At 35.4% G+C, this 15707-nt stretch overlaps 1 non-coding gene across 1 annotated transcript; it reads left to right on the top strand.

Annotated features, from left to right (window-relative positions):
• Nucleotides 1-8072: 8072 nt before the first annotated feature.
• TRNAA-AGC (transfer RNA alanine (anticodon AGC)) lies at nt 8073-8145 on the top strand. The gene has a single exon. It is a non-coding gene; the product is annotated as a tRNA-Ala (tRNA).
• Nucleotides 8146-15707: the final 7562 nt, after the last annotated feature.

Here is a 15707-nt window from a genome sequence, read left to right as displayed (position 1 = left end):
CTGGAACAGGATCCTTTAAAAGCGGTGTGAGTAGTTTTAAATCTAAAAGTGATGAAAATAACTACCATGAATTGCTTGACACCTTTAATGAATTACATAAGGAAGCCATGAAATTGCAAAAGTCAAATAATAAATGTAGAGGAGAAATTAAAGGGCTTGAAAGTAGAATAAATCAACTAGAATAAGAGAATGAAAACCTAATAACTAGCTTGGAAAAACTAGAAAAATCTGAGAAGCACTCTAGGTCTAAATGTGAACATTCCCCAAGAAAGCTAGAAAAGATAGAGTATTTGATGAAAACTCTCTCAAAATTCACTCTAGGAAGATCAAATCTAGATGTTGTGTTAGGACCTCAAAGAAGTGTGCTTAATAACGAGGGAATTGGTTACAATGGCCAATCTAGTCGATTAGGCCCCAAGAACTTTCTTAATATCAGTAAACCATCCTCCATCACCTGCACCTATTGTTCTGAACTTGGCCATTCCTCATATTCTTGCTATTTTAAAAAACAGTGGTGTTCCTAAAAGGAAGTTTAAATGGGTACCCAAAGGAATTACAAAACTGCCTAACATCAAAGGACCCAAGTTTACCTGGGTACCTGCTTCATCCAAATAATCTGATTTGCAGGTGCATGCTGAAACCAGATAGTCAATGTGGTACCTAGAGAGTGGATGCTCTAGACACATGACAAGTGATATTCAAAAATTCAGCAAAATCTCTCACAAGGCGAGTGGGCATGCCACGTATGGTGATAACAATAAAGGTAAAATTATGGGTACAGGTAAAGTGAGATCCTCATCTATTGTTGAAATTGAGGATGTGTTACTAGTTGATGGACTCAAGCAAAATTTGCTTAGTATTAGCCAATTGTGTGATAAGAACCTAAATGTAACTTTTGAAGTTAACCATTGTTTGATTTGTTATGCATCCACAAATGAACTGGTTTTTGTTGGAGAAAGGATTCAGAATATATACATGGTAGATTTTGAAAACACTTCATTTGATTCTATTACTTGTCTATTTGCTAAAAATGACGAACCTTGGATTTGGCACAAAAGACTTGTACACACACACATGGGACACCTAAATAAGTTTGTCTCAAAGCATTAAGTTACTGGTTTGCCTGACATAAAATTTCAACAAGACAAATTGTGTGATGCATGCCAAAAAGGTAAACAAGTAAAAACATGTTTTAAGTCTAAGCAGCATATTTCCACTTCTAATCCATTAGAACTGATACATATGGATCTATTTGGGCCATCTAGGACCAAAGGTTTAGGTGGAAATTATTATGCACTAGTACTTGTTGATGACTACTCTCGATTTACCTGGACCTTCTTTATCTCACCTAAAAGTGACAACTTCCAAGTCTTTAGAAAATTTGCCAAAATTGTTCAAAATGAGAAAGATTTGAAAATCAAGTTTATCAGAAGTGATCATGGGGGTGAGTTTCAAAATGATTCTTTTGAGAAGTTTTTTGAACACCATGGCATCTCTCATAATTTCTCATCCCCTAGAACACCACAACAAAATGGTGTTGTAGAAAGGAAAAATAGATCTTTAGAAGAGTTGGCAAAAACAATACTCAATGACAACTCTTTGCCAAAATATTTTTGGGCAGATGCAGTAAGCACAACCTGCTATGTGCTGAATAGGGTCCTAATAAAGGCAAGTTTGATTGTAAAGTTGATGAAGGCATCTTCCTAGGTTACTCCTTGACTAGTAAAGCTTATCGAGTCTATAATAAACGTACATTAACCATAGAGGAATCCATTCATGTTGCATTTAATGAGTATATTAACAGTCAAGCTAACTCCTCTGACCCAAGGGATAGTACAGATTTAATTGTCACATTGTAGATTTGATAAAGGATGAATCTAAAATTTCAGCAGAAGAATCACCTAGTGCTGTTGCAACTCCATATGATGTAGGTGAGCTACCTACAGACTAGATTGTTCCTAAAGACATGTCACTTGATAACATTATAGGAGAGATATCCAAAGGTGTATCCATTTGAATCCAACTAGGCCAATTCTGCATGAACGTGGCTTTCATGTCTCAATTTGAACCAAAGACAGTGGATGATGCTCTAAAAGATGACAACTGGTTTCTAGCAATGCAGGATGAGCTGGATTAGTTTAAGCAAAATGATGTCTTAATTCACACATAATTTGTTGTCATAATGTACCTTGTGGTGTATAATTTTATTTTGAGCTCACCCTGTCTATGTGTGTTTGGCGATGATCATGTAACTTGTTACAAGGGAGCAGATGTTGTTGTAGATGAGCATGTGGATGCTTAGAGCCAGAGAGGGGCCACCATGGGGAAATTTCATGAATTCATCCTTGTGATGTTTTTGTAATAAGTGACTTATTTTTAATAATTTTGGAATGTGGTGTACAAATTTAGGGATTTTGGAATTTTGACGCTTGTAATAAAGTTTAAATTTTCCCGCATTTTGGGAAAGTATTTCAGTAATAAATGCGGTATATTATTAGTTCTATTATTTTAATTTTAATTAAGTAATATTCGGTCGGGATGTTACACCATGCATCCTTACGATCTCCTTGATATACAACTCAACGAACTTAGACACATGTAGCTTTTGGTTCACTAGCAAGAAGTGGACCCTTTTGGTCAACCTATACACCACCACCCATATATCATTGTGTCTTCTCGCTGACCTTCATAATTGGGTAACAAAATCCATAATGATGTTATCCCACTTCCAAATTGGAACCTCCGATTGTTGCAACAAACCACGAGGCTTATCACTATATGAAAAACTTAAATTACCCATAGAATAAAATCTGTATGTAAATATTTATTATCTACAGAATTTTCCCACGAATAAAAAGATGGATCCAAGTGAAATGACTAAACCATTTACCTGCAAATGAATGATGGGTGGGAAAAATAAAATCCATGGGTAATATTATTTACTCCATAGATTAAATAAAAATGAATTAAGATTTTAAAAAATGCTTTGATGTTGTTCTCCCTAAATCTATTAACACACGTGAAGCTAAAAACTTAGCTCTTCAAAACCCAAAATAAGAACTAAAAGTCAGGCACCTTCATTGACTGCAACCCTTCCCTCCGCACCATCCTCTATCGCCTTAACCACATTAGCAACCCCATCCATCACGATCTCCCCTCTATTGTCTCCACTCCCTTCCTCCACCTCACATGCATTGAAACCCTAGACAAAGTGTTTTCCTTCGGCAACAATGACAACAATCGCTCCCTTGCAAACGAAGGCAAACCAAATTGACTTTGAATATGCACCCCTTGACCTCCATTGAACATGCCATGCGCACAAAGGCAGTCCTCACTAGACTTGAAGCTGGATTAGAAACCCCCAACTCAAACTCCAACTCTCTCAAAGGCAACCCCAGCCTATCCATACAAGCATGTGACATAAAAGGAATGTGTCATTCAATACAAACAACACTCTAACACAATTACAATTATGTAACATACACCGTGAATGAGATTACATGTGTTAGCAACTTCAACACCAGTCATCACAAGCACTTTTTCAACTACTTAAGGTTTTCCACCTCCTTCCTTCCTATGTTGTGTTATGGCAGCACTAGCTTGCCCTTCGTCTTGAGGACAATTCTTAGCAATATGCCATTCCTTCTGGGACTTAAAACATTTAAACTCAGCCTGAGGATTATCGTTCTTCCAATTTGGACTTTCATACTTGAAACACCTGCCTTTCCCCGAGCATTGTTGTTGCGAAGATCCAACTACCATCTTCTACTTAAGGGGCCTGTCATAAGGATTCTAAGACACCTTACCTATTCCAATCGATGAGCCTCCTCTTTCTTGACACACCAACATACTTGGCTAGTGCTCAAGGTCTTCCATCATCTTAGCCCTCTCCACCAAAACGTGGAACTCCGCCAAAAAGATAGGGGCCACTACCCGTTTAAAACTCAATCCTCAAGCCCTCCACAAACTTTCTACGTCTTCAAGCTATAAAAGTAGCTTGTGTATAGAACCTTGACAAATCAAACCTTCAAGCATATGCATGAACCAACATATCTCCTTGCACCAACCTTATTAACTTAGCCTCCTCGACAAACCTTGCTTTATCTATAAAATACTTCTCTAGAAACCTTATCGTGAAACCTAACCAGTTCAAGGCCTCCATTCTAGACTTCAACATCTGCTTCAATCCTAAGAACCAAAACTTGGTCTCTCTAGCCAAAAGGTAGGCAACACATCAACTTCCTATCCTTGGGGCATTAGATAGCCTCAAAGATTTTCTCTAACTCTTTAATCCACACATAAGCCTAATCAAGAGTAACACTCTTTTATCCAACCTCTCATTAGCCCTTTATTCTAGCCCTTTTTTCATAAAATTTCTTTTCCTAATTCATTAATCGTTTGATTGAGCTACAATTTTGACAAATGGTTCATAACATATTGTTGTTTAGTTTGAACGATGTGATCTTAGTTTGTAGGTCTGTAGTTAGAGATATATGTTACCCATGATTGTTGGTTTTTCATGGTTGCATTGTGTTGATATTTTGTTGTGATCAATTATGATAGGATCTGTTTGCAGTATATTGAATGTTGGACCTAATGATTGATGTATGTTAAATACAATAATGAGGATTGTATGATGTCAATGTGTTGTGATAGAGGTGATGATGAGGCCTTGATGTGTGTACATGTTATCGATCATGAATGCGTATAATCGTGTTATTGCTGATTAATGTTTGTCATGATGAGAATTATATGAGCATATGTATGGAATGGTATGATATTGGATGATGTGATGAGATGTTGCATGAATGAGTATACGTCTACGGTGGGACAATATGAATTTTTTGATAGCTGTAAAGCTAGGATGGTTCTTTTACCCCAGAGGGCTTTATCGAGTCAAGGTAAAAGGGTTTTGTTCCTCCGTAATTTTTTACCATGAGTTTAGCAAGAGTGCTCCCACCTAAGACTTTGTCGAGTAGATTAAGTTGTTGCTAGTAAGTCTATGGAAAGCAGGGGAAGAAACTTTTCCAGAAGGCGTTGGTTCCAGGAAGGTATAATGGTTGGCTACGAGAGAATATCATACTGTTTGGTATTACTTTATGGTAATATGTTGATGGGTTCATGTTGTGATGTTGACATCATGTAATGGTGGATATTATGAATGAGTTTATGTTACATTATGATAATGCTAGGGGATTGTATGTTGATATGCATGTTATGTGATGAGATACATGTTTAGCTCTCCCTTGCATATTTATGGTTGTGCTTTCCACCTACAATGATCGTATGACCTATGTTATAGGGAGTAGATGTTGATATAGATACTGTTGGAGAAGCTTTTGGGAGTTTTAAGACATTTGAAAATGTTCTTTTGAATGAAATGTAATAGTTTAGTGGTTTTTGTGTTACATTTGACTTGAAGGATTTTGTGGCACTTTCAATTTGATGATCTAAACCAGTTGGTTTGTGAAAGATATTTTATTTTAATGAATAAAGTTGTTTCATATAACTAATCTGACATATGTCATTTTGAGAATAAATAATTGTGAAGTTCATATTTAATAGGATAGTATTAGAGGGTGTGTTTTAGGTTTTGGAAAGAAAAATTACTTGCGGCATCTCTAGGGTGTTACACATCTAACATGTCAGCCTATTGGGTTACAGGATGGCTTAGCCATAGGCTGGCTAGTAACCCGTTTGATCAATTCAAAAAGGCTGGCCCGTTTTAATATTTCAGAAGTTTTGTTGCATTGCATCACCTCTTTCTTTTTCTCTCACAGCACAGAGAAACTAAAAAACACAACGCAATACAACCCACAAAGTGTCCCAACCCAGAAGAAAGAAGGAGTCGCGACCACAGATGGTCACTGACGAAGACCCATGTCCATTTACAATTGTGGAACTTTTCCCCTTTTTTGCTCTAATCGAATCGTTGGTCCCCAACTTTTGGCATTTGATTTTAGGGGAGTGACAATGGTTTATATTTGATGTTCGTTGATAGTTTATGTATTTGATCTGAATCGTTGTAACCATGTAGATTTTTGGAATTTGAGGTTTTCTTTGAGGATTTATAGTTGGAAAAGGGTGTTTGTATGAATGAACCGTGTTTTTGAATTTAGTTATGCAGACTGCCTTTTCTTATTGCTTATTCATTCTTCTAGGTGCAGTTATAATAAGGATGAACATGATGGTCTCATAATGCTTGGATTTCAGAGTTATTGGGATGTTTCACATGATGAACATGGTCATGCTGGTGAATTCTGGAAAATAAAACTTTGATTGCATAATGTTTTTGTTGCTCTATATGACTTCGGTATAGATGTTATATGGGATTTTGATTGGCGGAGAATTATAGAGATTTTTAATTTGATTTTGGAAAAGGATTACATTTTTTTAATTTTATTTTTATGTTTGGAAAGATGGAAAAATATTTGTAAGAACTTATGTAATGAGTTAGAAAAATTATTTTGCATCATTTACACCTTGAATTTAAGTTTCTCTGCTTCCCCTCAGTCAAGAAGAAATTTGTTTGTTCGGATCACTGAAACAAGAGGAACATGAGTTAGAAAAAAAACATAATTTTTTTTAAGAAAAAAGGACGAGTTGGCTCGTTAGCTCGTCATAGGACGAGACGATTTGTGTTTTCAAGCCCGTATTGTTCAAACAGGCTGGCCTATCCCACTCCATTTTTCATAAGCCAAAAACGAGTCGGACTGATTCATTTTGCCACCCCTAATATGATGTATGTTCAACCTTGATTAAGCTTATATTTTAATGGTCATATAAAAGCTAAGTCTAATGAACTTCGTAAGTTATAGATTTTCTTAATTGATTATTGTATTAGAAACATCTTTCCTCTCTTTTCCATTTCCTGGAGAGTGTAAAGTGAATGAACCAATTTTCTTGAGTATTGATATTCATATTACCTTTTTAAGTACTATATGAATTGGGCATTGTGTTAAAATTAATGAAAGGAAATAAATGTGATGACCAAACACCTTAAGTCATTTATTAAACAACCAAAATGCTAGACGACTCAATGCATTAGACAATGTTATACAATATATGTCTACTTAGCACCTTGGGCTTTTTGTCTTTACCTTTCCTTAAGAAATTTTTTCCCTCTCTTCTTCCTACTCACAATTGTGAGACCTGGTTAAGGGGCATTACAAGATGTCCCAAAATGGAAATAGGAAAGCATATCCATTGATTTTGTGATAGGTTTACCAAAGACTGTTTTTGTTCATGATGCGATTTGGGTCATTGTGAATAGATTAACAAAATTAGCTTATGTGTATATAAAAGAAATTATCAAGATACATGGTCTATCTTCTAATATAATTTCTTATAGATACCCTTGTTTTACCTCTAGATTTTGGGATAGCTTACAAAATTATGATCAAAAGTTAGGCTTAGTTTTGCTTATCACCCTCAAACTGATGGACAATCTAAAAGGACTATCAAATTTGTAGAGATGACTTGTTGAGAGTTGGTATCTTAGAATATGTTGGAAGTTGAGATAATTTTATACCATTGATAGAGTTTATTTACATAATCAGTTTCCACTCAAGCATAACAATCAATCCATACAAAGCTTTATGAGGTAGAATGTAAAACACCTATGTTTTCAGTATGAGAATAAAAATTCATTAATTTTGGATTCAGAAATAATTAAAATGATTAGGAAAAAAAATGAAAACTTCTTAAGATAGGTAGAAAAGTTACAACAACAAATAAAAGAAATCCCATGAGCTTGAAGAATGGATAATGTTTTCTTGAAATTTACACCTGTAACTAGGGTTGGTGGAGCTCTCAAATCTAGAAAACTTTAAAACAAATTCATTTATCCTTGTTGAATCCTTAAACATATTGATTTTATTGCATACCAAATTGCTTTGCCTCCAAATCCTTCAAAAATGTCTTTCATGTGTTATAACATCTTAAAAATATGAATGACCTTCTTCATGTTATATAACCTAATATAGTACAAATACGAGAAAATCTTACGTATGATATGCTTCCTGGGAGGATTGAAGATTAGAGGATTAAATAACTTTAAAAAATGGACGTGTGGGGATGTAGCTCAGATGGTAGAGCGCTCGCTTAGCATGCGAGAGGTACGGGGATCGATACCCTGCATCTCCATTTTTATGTTTCTTTTTATTTGAAAACTATTCATAATACGTTTAGAAAGTCAATATATATGTAAAAAAGTAAAGGGTAGATTATTTAAAAATAAAAAAAGATATAACATGTTAAAAATTATGGACTCATCTAATGTGTATGTCTAATCAGGAAATGGATAGTGTAAGACCCGTGGAATTTAATTAAATAATTAATTAATAAATGTGGGTAGTGGGAGCCTTTATGGCATTAAATATTGATTATTATGGTGTGGAAAAGTATTACGTCAAGTGGTTGAGAGTACTTTGATTGTGTGAGACGACTTGGGTTCAAGTCCTTGGTATGCCAATTGTGTGTATTTGATTTATTATTATTTTTGATAATATACTTGAGCATGTTGAGTGATAGTATAATCATAGGATTATATTAATTATCACGAAACATGAATTGGTTAAATGGTTGTGCATTGGATTGATGATTTGGTGGTTGTGTGTTTGAACCTTGATAGGCATGAATTAAACCTTATTTTTTTTGTTAGAATCAGCTTTGGGCATGAATATGAAAGGGCAAGGGAAAACAAAACCTAGTGTAAGGAACCCCCAAGAGGGGGGTGTACCTCTCATTAAGGCCATATTTAGTGATTAAGGAAGGGAGAGAAAAGGTTGTTTTGGGGCTATATTTGTGGCATAGAAACCAGAGCACGAATTCTGAGAGTGTGAGGAGAGAATTGAATGTCATTGAGAGTGGACTTGGGAGGAAGAACTAGGCGGAATGGTGAATTGGAGAAGAACCCTCAAAGGCTACAAGTTTTGTGCAAGGATTCTAGGTTAGAGGAAGTTGTCCACGTATGTGTAAATTAAATGGGTTGTGATTTTTGCATTTTTGCTCTTCTCAATTTGGTTCCTATGTGTTGGGAATTTCGTGTTATGTGTGATGTGTAAGACCCGGGAAAATTAATTAATTAATAAATGCGAGTAGAAGACGTCTTTATGACATTAATTGTTGTATAATGTGACGTGAAAAAGTGCTAGCTCAAGTGGTTGAGAGTACTTTGATTGTGTGAGAGGACTTGGGTTCGAGTCCTATGTATGCCAATTACATGTTGTTGTTTTATGATTTATTTTAATAATATGTAAGAGTGTGGAAGTTGAAATGTAAACTTACGTTGATTGTGTAGATCACCAAATGTGAATTGGCATAGTGGTTGTGTTATGGCCTTATGGGTGGAAGGTCATAGGTTCAAACCTTGATGAGAACAAATTAATCTCTTTATTTTTGCTATAATGCTTGTGGTCTGAATATGAAAGGGTGGGAAAGCCTTAGAGATAATGGGAAGCCAAGGGAGTTGGAAAAGCAGTCCATAATAGCTTATGAAAGATAATAATAGGCATTAAAAAGTAAATTTTCGTTTTATTTTTTTTACCACAATTTGGAGTCATATAAAAGGAGAATTAGGCCATTAGAAGGGTTTTGGAAGTCTGAAAATTTGAGTGAGAAAGGATTACGAGTTTTGAGTGCGAAAGCTAAACGGGATTGGGAACAAAGCGGTGGTGGTTGAGAGAGCAAAAAGGGAGGGTTCTAGCAATCACAAAGTCAAGGATTAGGCAACCTTTGGAAGCAAAGATTTACAGGTTAGGGGAGTTGTCTTTGTACATGTAAATTAATTGATATGTGTGCTTGGAATGCTAGATTATTGCCTTCTCAAATGAATGTTGAATGTTGTAATTTCGTACTCTATGTGCTATGATTGGGAATTTTAGTATTTGAGTTTGGGGGTATGATTATGTTGAATAATGTATTGTGGGATGAGGGTTTTGAGATTTCATGTTATTGATAATTGTGTATTCGAATGGAAATGTTAAAATGTGTGAAAAGCATGGTTCTGAGTGATACTTGCTCTTGAAATTGCATTGGTATCGATTGGTTGTCTGGAGGTATATTTTTGTGTATGATTGACATTGTTTTAGGGTAAAATTCGTGTCTGACAGTGAGGGAACTCTGCAAGTCTCGCCCAAGCGAGTCTATCTCGTCTAGGCGAGAGTTGCAGAACCTCACGTCTGGTTTAGGTCGCGTTGCTTGCCCAGGTGACCTTGGTTTGGTGTTGAGCGACTTAGTCTCGCTCAAGCGAGGGCAGCTCGCCTAAGCGAGGTAGCGAGGAAACTTGAGCGCTTTTGAGCGCGATATCTCTCCCAGGCGAGAAGTATTGGTGTTTTGAGCGACTCCATCTCGCTCAGGTGAGAGTCATTCGCCTGAGCGAGGTCGCGATGAGAAATGACGTTGTTTAAGTGGTTTCTCGTTTAGGCGAGAGGTGGGTGTTACTTTGAGCGATGGTGCAGCTCGCCCAAGCGAGGGAATCTCGCCTAAGCGAGATAACGTGAGATTGTGGTTGTTTTAAGCTCGCCCAGGCGAGGTGGACTAGACTAAGCGAGACTGAGGGTCTAGCTTGGGCGAGGGGTCCTAGCTTAAGCGAGTTTATGCGATATACTATGTTTCTATGTGCTTGTGAGTGTGTTTGGTTGTTATACCATGGTTAGGTTGTATATGCATGTGTTATGGTGTGTGGTCTTAAAGGACTAAGTCCATTAGGGGTCTGGGATGTGCTCGGTGGTTGGACACATGATGGGCATGGAACTGGTGATGAGTGCGTATTTTTGCCCCCATTCAGTGTTTAATTCTGGGTATTTAATTGAATTTGTGTGTTTAAAGATTGATTTAATTGGGATTTCCTATAATTGGGTTCATTGAGCATGAGATACAAAAACATGTTAAAAATAGCATTTTAGTTGCATAAATGTTCTTTGGATATTTTGAGGTGTGTTAGTGCAGCTGTAGCTAAGTTGAACTCATGGAGGTGTGGAAATAAATTGATTAAAGCTTCATGACACCTTAAAGATAAATCCAAGAATAAGAAATTATGAAAAGTACAAAAATTCAAGCCAAGCATTGCATGAAGACGGCAAGAAAAACTTGAAAAAGTGAAGAAGTTTGGCTAAACCAAGAAGAGAGGAACAAAAAAATTGGACCTTGCGGTTTTCTTTATCTTTATGATAGAAGATAATTTGGGAAAAATATATCTTTAGATATTTTATTTGATATTTTTAAATAATTATCTTATTTAATTATATCATAAAATATTAAAAGATATTAACTACCAAATCTTTTTAAATATGACAAGATCTTCTAGAATCTTTTTAGATCCACAACAAACAAATATATCTTGAAGATATTGGATTATTTAGAAGATACTTTGAGGAGATTGCAAAGGGTTGATTTGGAAAATTAATACAAATATTAATTGGTGATAATTTATCATATATCTTTAAGTAATTAATTAATTTAATTATATTAGATATTGATATTATCAACCAACTATATTTGTCAAATACTCTATATCTCTCCAAATATTTTTAAATATTTATATTTATCTTTATTTTAAAACATATTTGAGAGATTTTAGCAACAAAAAAGTCCAGTCCAATTCCTATATAAAGAGACCAAGGGAGAAGTAGAAAACAAGCTTGGCATTTCGGAATTTAGGAACCCTTAGGGGGACCTAATTTCTTTCTATCTTTTCTTCTCTTTATTCTTCTTTTTATTTTGTATTCCATGGATTGCTAAACTTTTTGGGTTGATTCCATTGTAATTTCATTATGGATTCTGAGGTTAGAATGAATTAATTTCTTTGTTCTTTTTATTATTGTTGAGGTTTTAATTCATCTATGTCTTTTATCTTTGAATCACGTAAAAAGTAATGATTTTAAATCTATATGCATGTTGATCATATGAGTTCAAGGGTTTTTAAATTTAATTGAGACTTTACTTTGATTTTATTTAGAAACTTTCATATGATTAAATGAGTTTTTACCAATAATTGAGACTTTACATTGGTTAAAGGTATTTACTCTAACTAGAATTAATTGAGACTTTACTTTGATTAATTAAGCTTTTTATTTGGTGAGGAGATAAAAGACTAGACATGATTAGGCATAGTAAATTTGATTGAGATTGTACTTTGGTTGAATTTACTGTGGATAATCTAAAAGTTCTCACTTTTAATTGAGACTGTACTTTGGTTAAAAGTGAGAATGCCAACAAATTAATTGAGACTTTACATTGATTAATTTGTAAATCTATAACAATAATTAATTAAGCAATAATCTTTAGATAACCGATGATGAATCTATTTTGAAAAAGCAATGGAATCAATCTATTTTCTTTACTATTGTTTTTATTCTTTTTTATCTTTAAAATTTTATTTCTATCTTTGTTTATCTTAATCCCTTATATTTTTTATTTTATTTGACTAACTCATTTGTATAGTTTTATAAGAACTAATTTGTTAAAAATCAATTCCGTGTTCGTTGGGAGATGACTTAGGGTTACTTTACCCTTTCTATTTTCTTGACTACTTTCTTAACAATACTGAAGTTGTTATAGATAAGTAGTATTAATTTGACCGCGTCAACGACAGTGTTATCAACTGGCTGAGTTACCGTCGGCTACTAATGGGCGAGGAGTCCTTAGTATGGTGATTGCATGTGTCGGGCGCACGATGGGCAAGGAACTGTGATGTTCCCGTCGGCTGCTATCGGGCGAGGAGTCCATAGTATGGTGATTGCGTGTGTGCCCGGGTCCAAGTGTGAGACTTGGATGTTTATACTACAAGCGAGGAGTCTGTAGGGCAGGACTATGAGTAGGGATGTCAACGGGGCGGGTAGGGTACGGGTAGTAGCTCCCCCGTACCCTACCCGCTGGATAAATATTTGCCCCGTACCCGTACCCATATCCGTCGGGTATCCATTATGCGGGTACCCGTCTATTTTTTTCATATCCGCGGGTATTTACAAAAATATTTTAAAAAATAAATATTTAACCATAATTAGTGCTTAGATCAACAAGTCCCCTTTCTCCGATTGATTCTTGAAAAACAAACAAATAAAAAATCACTACCAATTTATATTGTAGTTTATTTTTGAATAAAATATTAAAGAAATTACCAACTTCATCAATGTCCACCTCTTGCAACATTGTATAAAGTTTCATGTTGTCTAATTTTAATCTAGAAGAGCCTTAAAACATAAGAAGTTCAGTAAAAATTTCTAACAATCACTTAATTAAAATATATAAGTAAAAGTGTTAATTTCATTACCTTCCATGTTAGTCCATAACCAGTCTTAGAGACACATCAATACCTCCATAGTATATAGAAGTAATTTACTCATTTGTGGGGTAAGAATCTGACCACCATTATTGGATGAAGACTCATAATGTTGTTTACTAATATATATATATATATATATATATATATATATAAGGTAAAGTTTAGCGGGTACGAGTATCCACGAGTACGGATACTATGATACCCGTACCCGCCCCGTTAACATGCGGGTATCAAAAATACCCATACCCGCGGGTAGCAGGTATCCATTTTTAATATCCATTTCCTACCAGTTGCGGGTTTTATACACGGATACCCGCGGGTACGGATTTTTTTGACGTCCATAACTATGAGCGGGATAGGCTCATAGGGTTGGACCACGAATGAGTCAGTTTCGTGGGAGCACAGGGAAGTCCCAAGACCTAGTTCATGCATATGACTCATGAAGGACTATGAGGTCATGGTTGGGTGATTTGGAAATTATGAGTTTTGTACTTATATTGTTTTTGGGTGGGGAAGCATGTTTATTTCACATGTATCTGTTTATGTTTTATTGTGCATAGCTCACCCTATCTGTGTGTTTGTGGCGATGATCAGATAACTTGTTATCCGGGAGCAGATGATGTGACAGGTGGGCCAAGAGACACTTAGACATGGAGCGAGGGCTAGTAGGGGGATAATTTTGTATATGTATATAGATGTTTACATTTTTAGCTTTGAGAAAATTATGTAATCCTTTTAGGGGTCTTTGACTTTTAATTCGGTTTATGAATTATGGACTCCTGGATTTATGCATTTTAATTTTTTAAAGTTTTGAATTTCCCGTGTTTTGGGAAATGATTCATATTAAATGCAGCACTGGTTGGATTTCCAAATTTTTATTTATTTAATATCAGTAATATTCCTTAGGGATGTTACATGATGAGATTGAGAATTGATTTGTTTGATGTTGTCTGCAAAGGCCTTTTATGCCTTATATTATTAGAATTGAGGGTTTTGGTAATTGAATAATTATTGTTGATTAAATCTCGAGTTTTGGTGGTTCAAATGGATATAAAACATGTCATTTGAGTTGCTTGTTGATATGGAATGCATGGTACTGATTAGGCTGTGTTTTGGTATCACACTCGCTTAGGCGAGGGGGTCTAGCTTGAGCAAGACAGATACACTCGCTTGAGCGAGACAGATACAGTCGCTTGAGCGAAGACTCCCAGCCTAAGCAAGAATAGTGAAGTTTCATGTTCCGTGTATTTTTTAAGCATATTGTTTTATATTTCCGAAATTACGAGAATTATATGCATGTGTTTTGTGATGTTGGGCTTGAAGGACTAAGTCCATAGAATCTGGGATGTGCTTGGCTTAAGTCGCGAGCTAGGAGTTCGTGATGGTTGGACCGCATGCGGAACGTTAACGGTTTAGTTCATTGGAGGTACTCTTGTTTGGGATGAGTGAGCGAGGGAGTTCACTCCATGCTCAAACTTGAGAATGCTATGAGCAAGGGAGTTCATAGTAGGAAAGGCGGGTATGCGGATCCGGGTCCGAGCGAGGAGTTCGGATGATGGACGAGGGAGTCCGTGAAGTACGACTACGAGCGGGATAGGCTCGTAGGTTGGACCACGAGCGAGGAGGGTCGTGGAATCACCCTATCTGTTTGTGTGTGGCGATGATCGGGTAACTTGTTATCCAGGAGCAAATGATATTACAGGTGGGCAGGGAGATGCTTAGTGGCGGAGAGTGGGTGCAAAGTACATGGGAAATTATAAAGACTTTTTATTTGTTTTTTTTTTCATGTAATTTAATTACTGGCTTTACTGTTTTGGACTTTTAAACTGTAAAAGTGAATTATGGATATTTTGACTATTTATAGCGTTTTTATAAACTTTAAAGTGTTAAAATTTCCGCATTTTTAAGAAATGGTTTGATAATAAAGGAGGTATATTTATTCCAATACTTGTTATTTTCCTTTGTTTTAAGTAATATCCTACTGGGATGTTACAAGTAGAGTTGTTTAATATGCATTAATAAACTCACATAATATGTGTATAAAATGTATAGTGCTAGACTCATTTAATCAGTGTATGGACAAACTCATCTAATGTGTGTTGCAAGACTCGTTTTATTTGTGTATGATGGCCCACCTAGTGTGCATTCCTAGATGCACCAAATAGAAGCATGAAATGACTTGTTTTATGTTTTATGCAAAAAAAACTTGTATAATTAGTGCATGGATAGACTCATCTAATGTGTATTACTAGAATCGTTTAATTTCTGCAAACTTGTAAAATGTATATTGCAAGTTTATTCTAATTATTGAATAGACAAAATCGTCTAATGTATATCAATAGACTCATCAAATTTTTCTATGAAAATGTTTGTCGAAAGGATGTTTTTAGACTCGTCTATTAAATATATGAAAGACTTGTCA

This window comes from Vigna unguiculata, chromosome 6 (genome assembly GCF_037176805.1).
Source record: "Vigna unguiculata cultivar grain cowpea cultivar isolate G323 ecotype 2 chromosome 6, ASM3717680v1, whole genome shotgun sequence".
NCBI lineage: Eukaryota > Viridiplantae > Streptophyta > Magnoliopsida > Fabales > Fabaceae > Vigna > Vigna unguiculata.
Note: the sequence above shows the minus strand (reverse complement) of the source record. Positions and strands in the feature narration are given on the sequence as shown.